Here is a 22,483-nt window from a genome sequence, read left to right as displayed (position 1 = left end):
TGGCAAACAAAACCATTCATGAGGTGTTCTACTGACAAAGCATTGAGTTAATGGGGTCTAGAGCCAGACTGCCTGGATCTCAACTGTGGCTGGACCACTTACAGCAGGCTGACCTTGAGTAAGGCACTTCCTTTCTTTGTCTATAAAATGAGGATGCAAAAAAAAAAAAAAAAAGAATGCTATGTTTATTTGTTTTATAAGAATGTGAAAATTAAACACATTCATATACATAAAGCTCTTGAAGCAATCCTGAAAGGCTGTGTTTAGCTCAATAAAAGTTAGATGTAATAATAATAATGATGATGATGATCAGAAGGATGATGGTGTGGGTGGTGGTTAGCAGAAGCAGCAGCATCAAGAGGCACTGAGTGGTCAAGAGTAAAAACTCAGGAGATACCCAGCTGAGTTCAAATCCTGGTCCACCCCTTCTTAGTAAACAAGATGCTCCATGTCTCTGCTCCATTTCCTCATTTGTAAAATGGGGATTTAATACTGACTATTCAACAAAATGTTTAGGAGATTAACATAATTCATACTTAGCTCACACAGTGCTTGGCACATATAAGTATTCAATACATTTTGGCAATTATTATTGAAAGGTCAGTGTTAACAAATACTGAGACTTAACAAGACTGGGGAAAGATGAACATAAAACCATGAAAAATGAAAAAGACATTAAGATAATTTCCCAGGGATACCAGCTTTCTCTGGTTTCTGGATCTTAACTCAGTATGTCTTGTGGCTGTTCCTGGTCTTTGCCACCTCTTCTATCCCCTTTTTGTCTATTTAGGTGACATAATTTGAATGTTTACCACATACCAGGCAGTGGGGCTCAACATTTTACAAGTGTTGTCTCATTTTATCCTCTCAGTGTCTCTGTACCATTATCACAGTTTATGAATAAGAGATGTGGTGTGAAGCACAGAAAGGTTTAGTTACCTTATCCAAGGACACAGAGCTAAGAAAAAGTAGAGCCTGGAGTAGAATCTGGCCCTAGCAACTCCTCATCATAAGGCCACACTGCCTTCCACTCCATATTCCCACAGAGCCTATGACCCTGTCGGGGCCATCAGGCTGGCTTCTGCCAGCTCAAACTTCAGTAGCAATATTTTCTGCTCATGCCCAAATATGGCTTGGAGCCTTTTAGAGGCTGCCTAGGCCTTGCCAAAAACCTAAGTAGGTGCTTGAGTTAACTATTGACTAAGGCACTCTGGGGTTACAGAACAATAGTCATTCTATTAGAAGTCAGAAGTGCACAGTTCTCAAAAGACTTCCAAAGTAGACCACCCTGAGATCTCTTTGACATTCTGAAAGTGAACTATACTGAGCCCCAATGTCTCATCTATAAAATGTGGATAAATATACTTGTTCAAGGGAGTTGCTGCGTTCATCAAATAGTCTAACATGAGTCAAGTGGTTAAGCCTAGTATTACCACCATTTATGAGGCACCCACTGCACAACATGGCAAATCAGGTTAATTTATCTTGCTACCAGATAGTGTCCAAGACTAGAAATACAGAATTTGGCCTAGGTTTGGGTGTTAATATCTTCTTTGTGGGGAGGCATTGCAGAACTTGTGTCCCCAGTTTGTGCTCTCCAGCCTCTGAGCCTGTCTTCTGGTTCAGTGATAGGACTCTTGCATGCCCTCAGGAATGTTTCCAGATGTCCAAAACAGTCTGTCTAACACTGATTCCTGCAGGATTCACGCATGCTTCAGAGCCTTGTACAAGGTGAAGGGCAGAGGAAGAGATCAGCCTGGGAATCAGGATCTGGGACAACCCCAGCTTAGCCACCACCAGCATTGTGTCCTTGTGCCCATTTCCCCATCTGTGAAATGGACATTGAGGAAGAAAAAAAACTTCCCAGAGTGACTGCAAGCAGTTAACTCTCAGCAGACATTTGCTGAGCACCTACTGTATGCCCAGGCAGCATGCTGGGCTCTAGAGAGCCACACAGAAAGGAAGCATTCTCTGCAGAGTGGACAGCAAGTGCCCTTCACTGGTAGGGAAGCCATGTGAAACACCACTCTTCCTGCCAGACCCATGTGGTCACACCTGGAGTTGTAGTATTTTGGCTAAATCATTAAGTGCACAGGAAAATGAATCCGCTTTGTGGTTTTAAATGTGGCATTAAGCCTCCCCATCTCTTAGCTAACTCATCTATAAATGCCGCCTCTCCCTTAGAGCTTCCGTGAAAACTTTGGGGGATAATATGTGTTTCACAGGAGCTATATTTTTAAATGATTAATAAATTTTTCCTTTTAGCTTTTGAGAGTACAAGACCTTCTTAGTTGCATGGGACATCTATCTTGGGAAGTACTCATGAAGCAATGTGAGCATGAGGAAGGATGTATTAGCATTTGTTTCAGAAAAAAATACAAAGAGAGAAGGGTGATATTCAACCTCTGACATTTAAAATAGGGTTTTTCAGAATGGTTTGATTTGCTTCCTGGATGTTGCAGGAACACTACCTAAGGGACAGTTTAAATTATTATTATTATTAAGCTCAAAATGGAATTGGAACAAGAATTGTTATTTTTTTCTTCTTAAGCAAAGCATTGGGCCTTGGAAGGAAGACCAGATAAATTGTAGACAAATTGAATAAGTTATATTTGCTCTGCACATCTGGTTTGAAAACTGAATTAAATTTGTACCTAGCACAGTTTTGGGAACATAGTCAAGAGTTACAGTTATTATGTTTGCTCTCTGAATTTATAATAATTACAATGGAATTATGCAAAGCAAAAAAAAACGATGCATAGTCCAAAAATCATTTATATTTAACTTTTTCTGGTAACATATAAGGAAAGGAAACCATGTAGGCTGAGAGCTCGTTGAAGGCAGGGGGTGTACCTTATTCATCTCTGTATTTTTATCACCCAGCATAGTCCTTAGAATGGAGTTGGCAATCAATAATAAATGAAAGAATTAATAAATTACTCCATATGTGGGCATACTCCATATGTGGAGAAGTAAAATTACTAACTTACTCAACTTACTTGGGATGGTATTTGGCAGTTATAACAAAAAAATCCCAACTCCTGGTGGGTGGTCCTAAGTCTCTGAACTAGTTGTTTAACCCTGGCCAAGCTATTTAACCACTCTGCAGGCCAGCTGCTTCTATCTGCAAATGGAACAGATTATCTGCCAACCTCATAGGTTCATCGTGAGAACTGAATGAGAACATTGTATGGGAAAGCAGAAAAATGCTAGAAACATGAAATGCTTCATTCCCAAGAAACCTTAGGATGAATAGACCACCTGTGGAACTCTGAGACTTGGCTGTTGTTTCATTCCCAGGAGGACCAAGGCATTTTAAGAGATTATTTCATTATTCTTCCCTACCTAAGATTTAGAAAAGGTGCAGTCTTAATGACACCTGTTTTTATTTTTATTTTCCATAAAATTGAGTGATTAACATCCCACCCCCTCAAAAATCCATGAAGTCAGCTAGAGAGTATGATTTGAAATTCTCTTATTTTTAATCAACACTTAATTCATACTAACAGTTCCTAAATTTCTGGCCTCAGTTGGGCGTCTTTTAAAACCAGACTGAAATGAATTTTATGACTTCATGACAAAGCCAAGTGTTCATTCTTGTCACTTCAGTCAAAGACAGATGAGGCAATTTGAACAAGTTTCAATGTAGACATTGGTCTGGAGCTAAAAGTCCAACCATTCTCTGACATCCACATAGCATCTGCCTTCTCCATGTCTGTGGCTGAACTATTAGGTTGGTACAAAAATTATTGTGGTTGCATTATTGAACTTTGCCGTTTGATACTGGAATACATTCTTAAGTAAATGTGGTTATGTTATACATCATTTTAATGCACATTTTTTGCTGTAATTTTTTTTCTAATGATTTATTACTTGCTATAATTTTATATTTATTTTAGACTATAGAAGTGATGTTAGACAAAAAGCAAATTCGAGTGATTTTTTTATTCAAGTTCAAAATGGGTCATAAAGCAGTGGAGACAACTTGCAACATCAACAACACATTTGGCCCAGGAACTGCTAATGAACATACAGTGCAGTGGTGGTTCAAGATGTTTTGCAAAGGAGACCAGAGCTTTGAAGATGAGGAGCATAGTGGCTGGCAATTGGAAGTTGACAACGACCAATTGAGAGCAATCATTGAAGCTGATCCCCTTACAACTATTTGAGAAGTTGCCAAAGAACTCAGTGACAACCATTCTACAGTCATTTGGCATTTGAAGCAAATTGGAATGGTGAAAAAGCTTGATAAATGGGGGCTTCATGAGTTGGCCAAAAAAAAAGAAAAATTGTCATTTTTGAAGTATCGACGTCCCTTATTCTGTGCAACAACAATGAACTGTTTCTTGATTGGATTGTGGTGTGCAATGAAAAATAGATTTTATACGACAACAAGTAATGATCAGCTCAGTGGTTGGACCAAGAAGAAGGTCCAAAGCACTTACCAAAGCCAAATTTGCACTAAAAATAGGTCATGGTCACTGTTTGGTGGTCTGCTGCCCATCTGATCCACTACAGCTTTCTGAATCCCATTAAAGAAACTATTACATCTGAGATGGAGAAACCATTACATCTGAGAAGTATGCTCAGCAAATCGATGAGATGCAGTGAAAACTGCAATATCTGCAGCTGGCATTGGTCAACAGAAAGGGCTCAATTTTCCATGGCAATGCCTGACCACACACTGTACAACCAATGCTTCAAAAGTTGAATGAATTGGGCTATAAAGTTTTGCCTCATCTGCCATATTCACCTGACCTCTCTCCAACCAACTACCACTTCTTCAAGCAACTTTTTGCAAGGAAAACACTTCCACAACCAGCAGGAGGTGGAAAATGCTTTCCAAGAGTTCGCTGAATCCTGAACCGTGGATTTTTACACTACAGGAATAAACAAACATATTTCTTTTTGGAAAAAATGTGTTGATTGTAATGGTTCCTACTTTGATTAATAAAGATGTGTTTGAGCCTAGTTATAATGATTTAAAATTCACAGTCCAAAATCACAATTACTTTTGTACCAACCTAATACATACAATGCCTTTGCCCAGTAACAAAAACGAGCAATTGAAAAATTCAGAAAATTTCATTGTGAAGCATAGTAAAAGTAACAGATGATCTCTGAAAAACTATCCTAAGATCAATAGCATCAGTGTTACTCAATTATTGATGTGCCCCCACCATTTCTGCCCAGCTCTGTTACCTCTGTTACTGTCCCTCCCATCAACATTCCCTCTCCCAGCTACAACATTTTCTAAAGCCAGTATGTCTCAGTGTATCTATTCTCCATAATACTGGCTCAGGGATAGCACCAAATTTTGTCACATGAATTGTTAATGTATTTATTGGTTTCCCAGAATCTACTTTTGTCTACTTTGGTGTTTTCTTTGGAGGAGCTGCCATGTCTTCTCTCTTAGTTCCTGGTGTTTGGGTGGCCTTGACCCCAGTCTTAGAGGCATAAGTGGGCATGCGACCTATGCCTGTGCAAACCAGCACTTCTTTCCTTTAGCTCAGGATTTGGTTTAAGAATGGGTGCATGACGCATCTTGGACCAATAAAAACTAGGCCCTTGTTCAGATTGTTGGGAATAGAAGAGAGAAGCATAACTTTTTTTTTTTTTTCCTACATTTGAATCTGGGAGGTTTTTAGCCTGGGACTGACATGCTGCTGGGTGGGATTTGAGATGAAAACCAGTATAGGGTGGAAGGAGGGAGGGGGTAGGGGATAGAACCAAGAAATGGAAAGAGACTACTTGGATGATCTTTGAGCCTCTGGATCTAGGCATTCCCAAAGCTGCATGTTTCCCCTTCTGTGTAAGCTCATGATTTTCCTTTTAAATTGAGCCAGTTTGAATTGAATTTCCTATCTATAGTGAGGGACTTCCTCATTTTGTCATTTAAAGTCCTGCATCCCAGGAAACCTCTCATTTCTGGGCAAACTGGGATGACCAGTTATTCTGTTCATTGGCAACAAAAGAGCCCAAGCTGATGCAGATGTATATAATATAGTTCCTTACAGTTGAGGTGATGCAACATTACAGTGCTGTGTATTGATACGATGGGATATGGGGCAGGGTTTGGCACAATTTGATGTAAGAAATAAGATAGTAGAAGAGAGTCAAAGAGGGCAGAACAAAGTCAAGGCATGAAGGAGAGATTGCCTCTTCCCTAGAACCTCTGAGAACTTTGCTTCTGATTATCTGAAAAGGACAGGGTCAGGCAGTGGTGTTCTGATCAACTGGCTGAAACCGAAGAGTTGACAGGAAATGGTAGCACTATTCTGTGAATGTGTCCCCCATACACTTATAGACTCTTTTTCTGTGCTATATTATTGTAATTACTGCTCATTTATTTTGGTGTTACTTTGAATCTTTTCGTCAAGCCATTAAAAATTCTAGTTTTCAAATGCATGACATGACAATTAAAAGATATAGAATAATTACCCTGAACCTTGATAGTTTCTCCCGTGATGTATAGTTTGTGTGTAGACTTTACTTCTTAATTTTAAGACTTTTAAGTGCAGACATAAGTCTTGCTTAAATTACATTCTCCTTCCACACCAAGTCAGTTTGAATGTGGGTGGCAGTCTAATATTTTTGGAACAAATTAATCTGAAACCTTTTAGAGCATAGTGATTTTACATATAGAATTTGAAGGAGTTTAAAACACTCTACTGAATATAGGTTCTTTTCAGATGTTAAATTCTCAGGATTTTTTGAGATGACTGGATCGAATTTGCGGGGGTTCAAGTTATCCGTTGGGAGCTGGAAAAGCTGCAGATGATTTTTTAGCCTTTGATTCTTAATGTGCAGAAAAGGTTTGTGTCTGCAACAAAGAAGCATTTCAGAAGTGGCAGCTTTGTTTGATGCCAGTGGGGGTGAGAAGTGTTAGGTAAAGGAATTATAATAAGATTTCTTTTTTTGGAGAGAGGAAAAATAAAGATGGATAGAGACCCAGGGAGGAAAAAAGAAATACTGCAGTTTATAAAAAGTCAAAGATCTCTCTATTCTTATCAGCTCAGTAGATGATCTGAAGCTGAAAATCAGAGACTGTAACTCTGTGCCTAGAGGGGCATTTTATTTTTATTTAACCTTCAATTCAGTTCAGTTCAGTCGATCAGTCTTGTCCAACTCTTTGCGACCCCATGAATCACAGCACGCCAGCCTGTCCATCACCAACTCCCGGAGTTTACTCAGACTCACATCCATAGAGTTGGTGATGCCATCCAGCCATCTCATCCTCTGTTGTCCCCTTCTCCTCCTGCCCCCAATCCCTCCCAGCATCAGAGTCTTTTCCAATGAATCAACTCTTCACATGAGGTGGCCAAAGTACTGGAGTTTCAGCTTTAGCATCATTCCTTCCAAAGAAATCCCAGGGCTGATCTCCTTCAGAATGGACTGGTTGGATCTCCTTGTAGTCCAAGGGACTCTCAAGAGTCTTCTCCAACACTAGAATTTAAATGAGTCAGCTTTTAATACTTTTAAATTTAATCTTATGTGATATTTGGATTATCATGAATTCTCATGATACTATACATAGCCATATAACTCACAGCATAAGACATTTATGCATATGTTATACACATATATGCATAGGGCTATATATATCTATTCATATAAATGCATTCACATAAATACCTGTATATATATTCAGAAGGAGTTTTAACAAATGCCTATAGATAATTGTATTTAAGAACTTAACAAAAAGCTAATTTCATCAACATGACTCAGTAGTATTGAATCTTTCTATGATTCTAGCAACTCATTGTCCATGATGACTTAAGAGTCAGATAATTCTACTTCTTGGGGTTTCACATCACATCAGGGTTTAACGTAGTTCACATAGACAGAGACTTTGCTTTCTTCAAAGATGTACACCCTAAAGATTTTTCTGAATAAGAAAGATTAATCATTCCTCCCTGTCTACAGTCCCCTTCTTTTTAAATCTGCCTTTACTTCCTTTCTGACAGTCAGCTTCCTTCCCAAGGGTGAGATTGTGAGGGGCCAGTTAAGGCCAGAGGTCTTTGCTCAAATTCTGGTTCAGCTATTATTATTTCCATGGCTTTCAGTTCTTCATCCTAATAGGCCCTCACTTTATAAGTGAGGTTATTCGTAGTGACTAGTTTGAAGTTTTTATGAAGTAATACATATCAGTTCCTAGAACACTGCTTGTCATGCAATTGTTAGGTAGTTAGAATAGGGAAAAGGAGTCCAAAATGGCAGTGGCTAAAAGACAAGGAAGGGAAAAGCCTGCGAAAATAGAACAAAGGAAGGTCAAAGGAAGGTCTGAGGACAGGAGTGAGAACTTCAGGCAGAACAGGACTCCTGACTAAGCCCAATTTGCATAGGGCAGGCCCAGGGAGAAGAAAAAACATATAAAAGGAGGAGCCACACTGGGGCGCTCTTCGCGTCTTTGGATCAATATACACTCACACCTCGAAGATGGATTTTCCTGCTATCTTCTAAATAAAATAGAGCTGTAACACTGAGCTGTAACACTGATTTGTCTAAGAGCTATAACGTGGTCCATTCGAGACCTGAGAGCTATAACACGGTCTGTCCAAGACCCGAGAGCTGTGACACGCCGAGGGGGCTTTAATGTCCATCCCTTCAAATCTTTGTTGTGAAGAGACAAAAACCAAGGAGCATACACTGGCGTCACACAGTGATGTATTAGCTTCTGCTAACATGGCTCCAATGCCACCCCCTTTAGCGAGTGACAATTGGACTAGAATGGCTACCTTCCCAGGAATATGGAATTTGTAGTATTTAAATCATAATGTCATTTCAGAATTCAGTTCTATAGGTTCTATAGGATTTTTTTACTCTGATTAGTTTCAACTGGTAAAAAAAAAATCTAATTGTGATTTAGTACCTGGTGGGCTGCCGTCTCTGGGGTCACACAGAGTCGGACACGACTGAAGTGACTTAGCAGCAGCCGCAGCAGCAGAGTTTTTTTTTTTTTTTTTGTCCCTTAGTATACCAGAGTCAATTAACAGAGAGCTCTGGACTTTATAAAAACCAGAACAAGGATCACTATGCTTTAGTCATGAGTACTGATAAACAAGCAGAGAAAGCTTAGTTTGAGGGGAGCTTAATAGATACAAAGTGTTGAGCAAAACACTTTATACGTTAACACCTTGAGGTAGATGCAAAGAGCTGACTCATTGGAAAAGACCCTGATGCTGGGAAAGATTGAGGGCAGGAGGAGAAGGGGATGACAGAGGATGAGATGGTTGGATGGCATCACCGACTCAATGGACATGGGTATGGGTGGACTCCAGGAGTTGATGATAGACAGGGAGGCCTGGCCTGCTGCGGTTCATGGGGTCACAAAGAGTCAGACACAACTGAGCGACTGAAGTGAACTGATGTACTATTTTACAGAAGAGAACACTGAAGCACAGATTAGTTAGAATGGAAAGCTAGAAAGTCTAGTGCCAGAGTCCACACTCTTGCCTACTAAGTATACTGATATTGAGTACATGAGCAAACGAGTGAGAGAGGTGAAGAGAGAATAGAGGTGAAGAGAGAATAGAGGTGGGGAGGGGAGAGCCTGTGTCTGGCCATGTCTCCTAAGGTCCACTTCCTACTTATGGATTCAGTGATTTACTATTACAACATTTCAAGAAATGTTGTTCTGTTCTATCTAGTTTGAATGGGTTCAGTTCAGTTCAGTTCAGTTGCTCAGTCGTGTCCGACTCTTTACGACCCCATGAATCGCAGCACGCCAGACCCCCATGTCCATCACTAACTCCTGGAGTTCACTCAGACTCACGTCCATCAAGTCAGTGATGCCATCCAGCCATCTCATCCTCTGTCGTCCCCTTCTCCTCCTGCCCCCAATCCCTCCCAGCATCAGAGTCTTTTCCAATGAGTCAACTCTTCGCATGAAGGGGCCAAAGTACCGGAGTTTCAGCTTTAGCATCATTCCTTCCAAAGAAATCCCAGGGCTGATCTCCTTCAGAATGGACTGGTTGGATCTCCTTGCAGTCCAAGGGACTCTCAAGAGTCTTCTCCAACACCACAGTTCAAAAGCATCAATTCTTCAGCACTAAGCCTTCTTCACAGTCCAACTCTCACATCCATACATGACCACAGGAAAAACCATAGCCTTGACTTTTGTTGGCAAAGTAATGTCTCTGCTTTTGAATATGCTATCTAGGTTGGTCATAACTTTCCTTCCAAGTAAGAGTAATTTCATGGCTGCAGTCACCATCTGCAGTGATTTTGGAGCCCAAAAAAATAAAGTCTGACACTGTTCCACTGTTTCCCCATCTATTTCCCATGAAGTGATGGGACCGGATGCCATGATCTTCATTTTCTGAATGTTGAGCTTTTAGCTCTCCTCTTTCACCTTCATCAAGAGGCTTTTGAGTTCCTCTTCACTTTCTGCCATAAGGGTGGTGTCATCTGCATATCTGAGGTTATTGATATTTCTCCCGGCCATCTTGATTCCAGCTTGTGTTTCTTCCAGTCCAGTGTTTCTCATGATATACTCTGCATAGAAGTTAAATAAGCAGGGTGACAATATACAGCCTTGATGTACTCCTTTTCCTATTTGGAACCAGTCTGTTGTTCCATGTCCAGTTCTAACTGTTACTTCCTGAGCTGCATACAGATTTCTCAAGAGGCAGGTCAGGTGGTCTGGTATTCCCATCTCTTTCAGAATTTTCCACAGTTTATTGTGATCCACACAGTCAAAGGCTTTGGCATAGTCAAAAAACTAGAAATAGATGTTTTTCTGGAACTCTCTTGCTTTTTCCATGATCCAGCGGATGTTGGCAACTTGATCTCTGGTTCCTCTGCCTTTTCTAAAACCAGCTTGAACATCTGGAAGTTCAAGTTCACATATTGCTGAAGCCTAGCTTGGAGAATTTTGAGCATTACTTTACTAGCATGTGAGATGAGTGCAATTGTGCGGTAGTTTGAGCATTCTTTGGCATTGCCTTTCTTTGGGATTGGAATGAAAACTGACCTTTTCCAGTCCTGTGGCCACTGCTGAGTTTTCCAAATTTGCTGGCATATTGAGTGCAGCACTTTCACAGCATCATCTTTCAGGATTTGGAATAGCTCAACTGGAATTCCATCACCTCCACTAGCTTTGTTCGTAGTGATGCTTTCTAAGGCCCACTTGACTTCACATTCCAGGATGTCTGGCTCTAGGTCAGTGATCACACCATCGTGATTATCTGGGTTGTGAAGATCTTTTTTGTACAGTTCTTCTGTGTATTCTTGCCATCTCTTCTTAATATCTTCTGCTTCTGTTAGGTCCATGCCATTTCTGTCCTTTATTGAGCCCATCTTTGCATGAAATGTTCCCTTGGTATCTCTAATTTTCTTGAAGAGATCCCTAGTCTTTCCCATTCTGTTGTTTTCCTCTATTTCTTTGCATTGATCGCTGAGGAAGGCACTTTTTTTTTTTTTTGAAGCATCAATATCTTATTTTATTATAATTGATGGAAGCATTTGATGCCAAATAAATGAAGGTTTTTTTACAAACTGAATTTTGGCAAGTCCATGGAATTTTCATTTTATTACAATTTTATATCACATTAGTTCAAATGCATTTCTCTAAGCTACACCAACATTGCTCCTTTGGAATTATTTCAATCATTCTTAACATGTGACTTTACCAAAGACTTTGAATCTAAAATAAGCATAAAATTTAAAATTGGAAACTTTTAATTATGAAGGGGGAAGTCATCAGATGATGGTTGGGGCTGTTAATTTCCAAGGCACTTTGTTGGAATGTTTCTTCTGTTACCTGAGGTATAAATGACAACCTTCAAAAAACATGGGCAAAACCAAAGTACAATGAAGCCTCTGCAGCTTAATCCTCCCATAGTCCTTAAGCCTTTGACAGAAGCTAGCCAAAGTATCTTTCCTGCAAATTAAGTGGGTTTCCAATATTTCCATGTAGTTGAGCTTTCAGAGATAGACATTCAAACACGTCATTAGGATATACCAGCTTGGCTCTGATTGCATTAATTATGCCTGAAAAGTTTAATACCCATCCAAGTCCAAAGGTGGAAGAACACATAAACAAGTATGGTGATCGGCAAGAGCAGACTGTAAAAGCACAGCGCTAGTGCAGCCCCGTGGGAACTTTTCTTTCACAGAGGCCAAGTAAAACAGTCCTGCCAAAGATTACCAACAGAATAAAAACAGTCAACATAGGAAGAGACAGAAATGTTCTCCTCCACTTATTACCTGCCACTCTGACTTTTTAAAATGTAGATGGTATTTAAAATATTCAGTTGCGTGTTGTTGTTTTTAAATATGATCTAATGCTCCATTTCTTCTTGCTTCTTATTTTGATGTGTCATCCTAGCTGCCTGTGGTATCATGTTAGGAATCCCATCAATAATTGAATAAGCTACTCCTAACTCTTCATTAATCAATTCATTTGTCAATGCTTCATATCTGAGTGGCTTCTTGGAGAGCAGGCACACTAGGAACTCAAGTAGCACTGGGTCAAAGGTGTGGGGTGGTTTCTCCTTCCTCTCGTTCTTGTCTTGCAGATTGCGATGACCCTGGTGCATACAGACACCTGGGGTGGGGGGCAGGGAGTTGGTGACCATGGATGGCAGTGGGGTTGTCCCTCACAGCACAGAGGCAAACTGACTGCACATTCCATTCAGCATGGTCTGGTAGCCCGTGACAGGGCCTCTGCGCACCCTTGGCTACCCAGTGAATGGCTTACTCTTATTTGCTGATTTCTGGCTCAGAGATTTCTTGCTTGCTTTCTGCTTAAGGACAGTTGGAGCCTATATTGACCAGGGGGACCCAAACTTACTCATGCATCAAATTGTCATGGAGGCACCTATAGACTGTGAACTAACCCTCCAACATGGCCGGCTGGAGAAAGAGTTTAGGTGACTGGTGTCAGTTTAAAGTTAGGCTTAGGATTCATGCCACAGAAGGGATGAGAGGCACAGGTCATTGTTGAAAGTAGGGTGGCATACTTTATAACTAAGGTTTCTTAAAGAGCATGTGAGGTACTGCCAAGAGGCAGTGGCACCACTGTCACCTCAGATTATTTGTATTCTAGCTTTTTGGCTCCTCAAAAATATTATCTCCATGCCAGCTTTCACTGTTTAAGTAAATGGGTAATTGGAATTGGACAGAAGATATTTTATATTAGGAATCCAGGCATCTCCATGGAGATCCAAGTCACCAAAATAGGTCAGAGGCAGACTAATTTTTTTTTTTTCTTTAAGTCACTGGGAAGTTAGGGGGAAGAGGAGAGAGACAGCTGTGATGTCCCAAATAGAAAGAAAGAAGAAGTAGCCTCTTTTTCATATGAAAATGAGATTCCCTGAAAGCTTTTAAGCGTGGAAAGTACCTCTAGTGACCTGACTGCCTGTTAATGGTGACACACATTATTTGAAGAAATGCCAGAGGGAAAGAGGAGAAAATTACGTTTGACCCATCAAATATAGGTAGCCACTGAAGGGAAAACACTAACACAAAGGTCTCTTGAGTCTACATAGTTCCTTCTGGTTGCCCCAATATTTTACTTTTTATCTAAGCTTTGCTCAAATCCTGGTTGCACTGAAAATAGCTGAATTCCAGGCCTGCTGGCAATGACCTGGGCTTCATTCTTCAAGTGTGAACTCAATTTCAAAATGAATCTCTCCCAGTGAAAAGAAACAAGCAAAGAAACAGTGGAAATTTGTACAGTTCAGCTTGTGTACAGAATAAGGCAAATAGATTCATGCATCTGGAATGACAAGAGAGATTTTTCCCTCTGCTGCTTCTGCTGCTAAGTTGCTTCAGTCGTGTCTGACTCTGTGCGACCCCATAGACAGCAGCCCACCAGGCTCCCCCATCCTTGGGATTCTCCAGGCAAGAATACTGGAGGGGTTGCCATTTCCTTCTCCAATGCATGAAAGTGAAAGTGAAGTCACTCAGTCGTGTCCGACTCTTAGCGACCCCATGGACTGCACCCCACCAGGCTCCTCCATCCATGGGATTTTCCAGACAAGAGTACTGGAGTGGGGTGCCATTGCCTTCTCCTCTAGGCAATGTAAAAAGGATAAAATTCATGACAACAATAAAGGAAAGCTAATTAACTGTAACAAAATACCATTCTTACTATGGATCTAGTCCCTTATATGAACAAAACTAATTGGGAGGATTGTAGAGATATCAAAATATCGGAATCCAGGGATTTTAAAGCCCTGGGTAATTGTTACCTGCCCAATGTGAGCAAGCATTTTTATTTTCCTGCCTGCTAGGCTTTGTGTTTCCATCCCCATTCTCTGATTTTTCAAGCTTCCAGCTCCTTCTGCCCATGATTCTCTCCACTCTAACGTTTCACCTTTCACACATTGGATTAATGTTGTATTGGGGACAGGAATCAAGAGAGAGAAGTCAGAATGGAGGAGAGATTTAAAGGTGTGTTAGAAGATGCATCAGATGCAGGATACAGGAAGCTTGGGGCTGGTGCACTGGGATGACCCAGAGGGATGGTATGAGGAGGGAGGTGGGAGGGGGGGTTCAGGATTGGGAACACATGTACACCCGTGGCGGATTCATGTTGATGTATGGCAAAACTGATACAATATTGTAAAGTAATTACCCTCTAATTAAAATAAATAAATTTAAATTAAAAAAAAAAAGAAGATGCATCAGAAAGAAAATGAGCCTGATGTCAAAGAAGGGCCTAAGAAACTAACTTCAAAGGTATGTGACCTATGAGTCACCAGAGTCCTGTATTTAGAATTGATTCACTCTTGGTTTAATGCTCTGCTGTCACCATCTTGAAGTCCTTAATAATTTTGAACAAGGAACCTCATATTTTCATTTTTCATTGGGCCCCACATATTATATAGCTGATTCTGAGGCCTGGCTGGAAGGATGTCCCAAGGAGATGTCCAGAGGAATGGCAGGGAGATAGCAAGTAGAAAGTTTTCCCAGATTATGGTGAACTGGGTTGACATGGGAGGTCCAAGTCATGAACTTACCAGGACTGAATTTCCACAAGCAGAAAAGAGAAGGTAGGAAGCAAGAAAACCAGGAAAGTGTATGTGGTCTGACTGGTCCAGCCTAGGAAGCTACTATACTTCCCTTTCTCCCTCATCAAACATAATGACACCCTGATTTCCATTCATAAAATTAAATTCATTTAGGTTAAGACTTTGCCTGGCCTTTAAAAAAATTGCACAATGCAGTTAGTCATAGCAGTCATTTACGTTTATTCAATCAGACAAGAAAATCGAAGGCCACTCTGCAAGGATCTAAGAAAAGAATGCTTCAAGAAGAATCCACATATGGAAAGGCTCTCAGAAGAGAACTCATTTGGTGTGTTTGAAGGGTGGCCAGAAAGCCAGTTTGACTGAAAGCTAGTGGATAATGAAGAGAATAAAGAAACGTGAGATCAAAAAGTCAGTAGAGGTCAGATCACCTTGTAGTCCAGTGGAGGAATTTAGAGTCTATTCAAAAATAATGGAGACCATTATAGAATTTTATTGTAGGGGAGGGGAATGATCCGGTTTACATTTTAGAAGCCTTATTTGTAGACGATGGACTGTAATGATTATACTGGCAAGAATGGAGACAGGAAGATGACTTAGAGCTGTGGAAGCGACCGAGGGGAGAGGTAGCTGCAACAAGAGAGGTGGCATGGAAATGATAAGAAGTGGTGGGATTTGGGATAGGTTCTGGGGAAGGACTGATAGGACTTTTTAATGAAAGGATGTAGAATGTTAGGAACAAAAAGGAAATCTGAGTGACTCCTACATTATTGATTTGTGTAACTGGTGATGTGGTGGCCCCATTACTGAACTTGGAATGGCTGCAAAGAAGAGAGTTTTCCTGTATTGAAGGTGAGAGTGGGAAGCACAAATTCTAATTTGGTCCCTTTCCATTTGAGAAGCCATTTGGCATCTAAGTGGAGATGTTAGATAGGCAGTTAGATATATGAGTGTAGTCATGAGAGAAGAGATGTAGGAGAATTATGAATGTCAGAATGGTTTTTCAAGTCAAGATGGGATGAGAATTACATTGAGGATAGAATGTAAAAAAAGATGATGAGAGAGCCAAGGACAGAGCCATGGACACTCCAAGATTGGCAGGCTAATATGATAGTAGGGGATTGAAAACAGGAGAGAGACTGTCACAGAGCCAGAAATTAAAACATTTTTCAAAAGGGGGAACAATTGACTATAAATATCCAAGGAGAATTCAAGATAGACAAAAAAATTAACTATTGACTTTGGCAAGATGAAAATTATAGTGACCTTGAAAAGGACCATTATGCCCAATCAGAGTGGATAGCAAAGGATGAAATAAAAATGGACACCAAATATGTACAGTTCTTTTGTGACTTGAGAGAAAGTAAATGGGTTAAGAGGGATTTGGAAGGGAAGAGAGAGAAAAGAAATAGAGCAGCAGCAGAAGGACAGGGGGCCAAGGAAGGGTTCATTTTAAAAATCTTTTCTAAAATATTATTTTAAACCACATTTATACAGAGATGTAACTCACTTAGTAGAGAGGAAAAAACTGATAATGTAGATACACTGCTGCTGCTGCTGCTAAGTCGCTTCAGTCGTGTCCAACTCTGTGCAACCCCATAGATGGCAGCCCACCAGGTTCCCCTGTCCCTGGGATTCTCCAGGCAAGAATACTGGAGTGGGTTGCCATTTCAGATACACTAGTATGATTGAAATTCTCTTAATCAACCTCTACTTCAGATTGGATTAGCAGTCTTTGTCCATTTTTTTTCAGGAGAGGGAGGTAAAGCAGTGATCCCCATAACTGGTATTTCACACTCTGAAGCCCATGAATAACTGTGTTTTCCAGTTTGATCTATTGTTTACAAAGATGCAGTTGTAATTCATCTTCAAAACAGCTAAGCCTAATTTATAGACTGAATGTTGCCCTCCACTTCAGTCCACTATGTTGGAGTCCTAACCTCCAATGGATTGTAATTGGAGATAGCACCTTTAAGGATGTTCTGAAAAGTTAAATGAGGTCCTAAGTGTGGGGCACTAATCTAGTACGTGCTGTGCTCAGTCATGTCTGACTCTGCAACTTTATGGACTGTAGCCCGCCAGGCTCCTGTGTCCATGGGATTCTCCAGGCAAGAATACTGGGGTCAGTACCCATTCCTGAACCCAAGTCTCTTGTGTCTCGTGCACTGGCAAGCAGATTCTTTACCACTGTGCCACCTAGGAAGCCAACAAGACTGGTATCCTTTTAAGAAGAGGAAGAGAGGTACCAGGAACATCCATACTGAGGGAAAATACCTTATGTGACAACAGCCAGAAGGTGCCCATCTATAAGCCAAAGGCCATTGTCTCATCCTGTCCTGTGACCTCCAAGGAAACCAAACCTGATGATATCTTAATCTTGGATTTCTAGCCTTCAGAACTGTAAGAAATAAATTTCTGTTTTTCAAGCCACTCAGTCTGGGTGTTTGGAATGGCAGCCCTAGTCAACCAGTACAGCCTATTGTATTCATTACTATAGTTATGTAATGTAATGAAATACTACATAAAATGAATAAAGCATTGAAAAAATTGCTTGAAACATTAGCTGAATGCTTTGAAAAGACTTTTTTAGTAAGTTACTAAAAACATTGATCTATTGTTGTGAGCAACACAACTATAAATAATTGGGGAACTCATAACAATCAAGGATGTTGGCCTCAGATCATTTTTAAGCATCTTTCCATTCTCCCTGAACTGAAAAGAAACAAAACTAAAATTTATAGATGACACAATGTATGCAAAAGGAGAACCAGAACTGCAAGTTTTGTCCTGCAAAAGAGTGGCAAATGAAAGAATGGTATACATTAGTTATAATTATTTTAATGATACTCAGCTTTAATTAGCATTTTGATTTATGGATCAAGTGTGGGCCCCAGCTGTGTCACATTGGAAGACACTTGCCTCAGAGTACTTGAGAAGTTGAGATAAGATGGGTTCCAATACACAAGGATAAGTGTTTTCTTTGCTAAGAACAGGGATACCGCTTTCATTTTCACAAGCAGGGATTTAGAACATATGCTGTGGATAAGTTGGCAGAATTGATAGTGGGAAGATGAGACTGTTCTGATCTCACTGCACCTTTTCCCTTTGAAGTCTGAGGCAAAGTTATCAGCAGAGAGTAGAGAGAGAAGACTGTGGTGGAGATTTGAGAAAAAAGAAAAGTATGAAATAGCCATTTTGAAGAGTGGGAAAGTTAATTTACTGAAGAAGTATATAAGATCGCTATACAATATTGAATGCCCATGTCAGATTTGTGGTCATAAATTTTAAGTGAGTCCAGTTAGTACATTTGCCTAATTTTCTCCAGTAAAATTTGTCTGCATAGGAGACTATGTACAGTAAAGGTATATTTGAGTGTAATTATGGTCGTTATTTGCCAGGCAAGTGTAACAGAAAGAGACTGGGGCAAAGAAAATAAGGTGTTTTAAAAGCAGTTATTTGAGTGGTGCATTATGGGATTTGGGCAGGATAATAAGAGGAAAGTTAGGACATGAAGCAGAGACAATTTATAAAAATGATAGTAATGTGATAGAGAAGTCAGTGGGGTTAAAGAACTGTTGAAGGGAAAATAATAGCAAGAAATTACTGTAAAGGGTGAACAGCAAGTTCAAAGTATGAACTGGAGATTTTACAAGTTGCACAGTTTCTGATGATAAAAATATGTATAGGAAGTGACCACGTGAATGGCTGAGGTTAAAGTGGTTAAACAGTCATTTGAGCTAAAGGACTGAGAGGCCAAGATGGCAGATGGGCCATCATGTGGAGGCTAAGGTCTACAGTCATGATGACAGAAGTGGTCCCAGAGGAGAGGTGAGTCAGGACCCATTACTGATGCATGAGAAAGAGTCATGAAAAGTTCAGAGATAACAGAAATGGTAGGGGTCATCAAGTCTTAGTGTGAATGATTTTTCAATACTGAGAGGAAGTTTCAGTTTAATCATTGGAAAAGGAACTGGGCAATGTAAGAGCGTTACTTAGAATTGAGGGCCAACCCAGAATGCAGGAGGGAGGGGAAGGAGTCATTGAGGATGGATTTGTTTACATGCAGACCAGCAGACTGACACTGTTTAGTCTTATGTGTGTATGTGTGTGGACACTCTGGGGATGGCAGAACCCATCTCCAGATGAAACCAAATAGTTCACTGGGTAGTAAGAGTCCACTCTTAAATCTCATTCCCAGAATGTCTACCTCAAAGCAATGGTGTAGACATCCTCTGAGATATTGATCCTAAGAATAGATGTAATGGCCATTCCTAGCTCCTGAAAGCTGGTCACTGGAGGGTTTCAGAGCCTGAGCTCAGTTTGTGGTCTTCATCTACACGGCCTTTCTTTGCCTTCAGCATCTTCTCATGTTGCCAGGTGACATCTATGTCAGCCTACATTCATAAAATGGGAAGATAACTTGTTGCTCTGAAAGCAAATGTGGTCACTGAATGGGAGCCAGAAAATTAGAGCCCACAGTAAAAATACCTTAGGGAAGCAAAGGGATGTGACCTCTGTGTTACATTTACTGTGAAATGCTACCCAGGGCAAAGGACAACAATTCAGAGAGAAGTCTGTAATTATAAATATACAAAGGAAAATTTATGGAGAAGCTTTCTAGACCTTGGGCAAGTTAGTCAATAATTCATTTGGAGAAACTGCCTAAGGTTCAATTTGGAACAGTTTGAGTTATACAGTTTGTATTATTGCCAGGCTTGGCTCTTTTTACCATTTCTGTTTGAGCTGCTAGATATCACCTTGTCAGTGAAGGTGATAGTGATTGGCAGAAGTGAAGCTCCAGACCAGCTTTTCTCAGGAAAATGCCTCATAAGATTGTTATGTCTGCCACTTTCTGGAATGGGCGTTTGGGATGAACTTCTCCAGTAAATGAACAACTAATCACTACAGTCAGTTTATAAAGGGTGCTCAAATTAGGTGACATGTAGACAAAACAACTGGTTAATGTCATGCTTTGCTGCACACTTGTGGCAAAAAGCAGGCTCGGGATAAGTTCAGCTTTAGACGGATTGCAAATATATCAACATAAGCATTCCCAGTGTTGACTTTCCATATATCAGATGAGTGGTTGAGCTAGAAATTCTTTAAAACCCTCCCCTGCTCCCCACTACCCAGTTCTAGGATTCCAATTCACTGCATCTCTTGGCCCAGATTAGTATATCTTTGCAAATAGAAGAGTTGGGGGTAGACATAGTCTAGTGAGTATGACTTTCAACTGAGAATGAGGAAAGCATTTGTATTACCTTAGTGAAGTATGATTGGGGTCTTTGAGGAAGACAGACTCAATCTCATAAGGTTATTGTGTTAATAAAGTAAGATATGATATGCAGAAACTTAAGCTTAGAGAGAGTATATGACTTCTTTTGATAACTAGAGCAGAACTCAAATCTAGGTGGCTTGTTGGGGGCAAAGCAGAAGCCATCCTAACTAGTTTAAACATAAAAGCAGTTTATTTATTTAAGACTGTTAGGTAACTCTTAGGCACAGAGACTACACTGAAGGGGAAAAAAGTTTCAATAGAGCCTCTTGGTGAAAGTGAAAGAGGAGAGTGGAAAAACTGGCTTAAAACTCAGCATTCAAGAAATGAGGATCATGGTATCCAATCCCATCACATCATGGCAAATAGATGGGGAAATAATGGAAACAATGACAGACTTTATTTTCTTGGGCTCCAAAATCACTGCAGATGGTGACTGAAGACATGAAATTGAAAGATGCTTGCTCCTTGGAAGAAAAGTGATGACCAACCTAGACACCATATTAAAACCAGAGGCATTACTTTGCTAACAAAAGTCCGTCTAGTCAAAGCTATGGTTTTTCCAGTAGTCATATATGGATGTGAGAGTTGGGCCATAAAGACAGCTGAGCACCAAAGAATTGGTGCTTTTAAGTGTAGTGTTGGAGAAGACTCTTGAGAGTCCCTTGGACAGCAAGGAGATCAAACCAGTCAATCCTAAAGGAAATCAATCCTGAATTTCATTAGAAGGACTAATGCTGAACCTGAGGCTCAAATACTTTGGCCACTTGATGTGAAGAACTGACTCATTGGTAAAGAACTGATGCTGGGAGAGATTGAAGGCAGGAGAAGAAGGGGATGACAGAGGATGAGTTGGTTGGATGGCATCATCGATTGGATGGACATAATTTTATTAATATGAAGTTGTGAGTTAATGAAATTAACATGAACAAAATCTTTAGATAGATGTTCAAGGAATCTTTATTACTATCCATTATTTTATATTATTTTAATTCATTCTTGACTCATCTTTGAAATTTTTCTTTGCTCCCAATCATTTCTTGTTCTAATGCATTTGTTCCAATTGCTCTATTTTGCTTCTTGAGATTCCTCAATTCTTAGGTATCTCTCTGTTCTTTCTTCCTTCTGCTTACTTACCACCTTCTTTCATCTCTTCATCTTTTAGTATTTTCTCCTATATCCTCAGAAAGCATTTCCAAGTTACGGATTTAATTTTCTGTACTGACAGGCCTTATTTTACTACTTCTGAGGTGGATTTAGATGGTTTTATTACAAGTTTACAGTCTCCTTGCAATTTGTAATAATATTATCCAGCTCCCTTTTTTTCTTGGCTCACTCTCATTACACTATATTCTGTTTACATCTCAGCTTATTCTCATAATAACTTTCTTCTCCTGTTTCATTTCAATCATATCTTGTAGCAGCACACTAATGACATTACATGATATTGTAAAATTTTCTTCTGAGTTCTGTACAGATCATTTTTAGAGGTCTGTTCTTCCAAAGCTTCAGAATGATTTTTTTTTTCTTTCCATTGTTTTGCAGTGTGTTTTCATAAGACCCTTGGGTGTGTTTGGGGTCCTTTTTATTCATCTTCAAACAAGGGGAGATCTTTTGGAAGCTGGCATTTGTCCACAGACTGTATGGATCTCCCCTGATCCTATCATCCCCGCTTTGGGTGTGAATCAAATTCTTTTCTAAATTCTTGTGGTTGTTGTTTCTAACTTGCAGCTTAGTTCTCAGTGTCAAATAGCAATGCATCTAATGTGGCTCAGTCGTATGGGGCTAAGATTTTCCCCCACATACACTGTCTGGTTCTTTGACACTTCGAACTAATCCAGTATTTGGAAAACCATAATCCTAGCATGCATTCTTCTTAGGTTTTTCTATCTTTATAGGAATCATATTTTGGGATGTGATGTAAAAAGAAAAAGTCCAAACCACTCCTTTCTAGTGAGTTATTTAAGTTGTTCCTAGATGGGTATAGAAAAGTGGGAGCAAAGAGGATCTTCAAAAGTTATGGCCATGCATTCAAGTCTGATCAGTTTTCCATTAGGTAGAGATTCCAGAGATTCTTTGGACCAGGAAGCTGGCAGTGGTAGAAGGATAGTTCTTTCTGCCGTCTTTCTGTACTTGAAAAGGCTGTTTCAAAAGGTAAAATACAGATACAGTTCTTCTTCCTGATTGAGTTTCCTAAGCCATTTCCACTGACCTTAGGTGTAGTGCAAAG

General features: G+C 40.0%; 1 pseudogene; it reads right to left on the bottom strand.

Moving 5' to 3' along the window:
- Positions 1–11,984: 11,984 nt before the first annotated feature.
- LOC102266733 (phosphatidylinositol N-acetylglucosaminyltransferase subunit Y-like) overlaps positions 11,985–22,483 on the bottom strand; it is a 172,407-nt pseudogene continuing 161,908 nt past the window's right edge.

The sequence above is a fragment of the Bos mutus genome, chromosome 7 (genome assembly GCF_027580195.1).
Source record: "Bos mutus isolate GX-2022 chromosome 7, NWIPB_WYAK_1.1, whole genome shotgun sequence".
NCBI classification, from domain to species: domain Eukaryota; kingdom Metazoa; phylum Chordata; class Mammalia; order Artiodactyla; family Bovidae; genus Bos; species Bos mutus.
The sequence above is the reverse complement of the archived record's forward strand: the minus strand, read 5'-3'. Positions and strand labels throughout refer to the sequence as shown.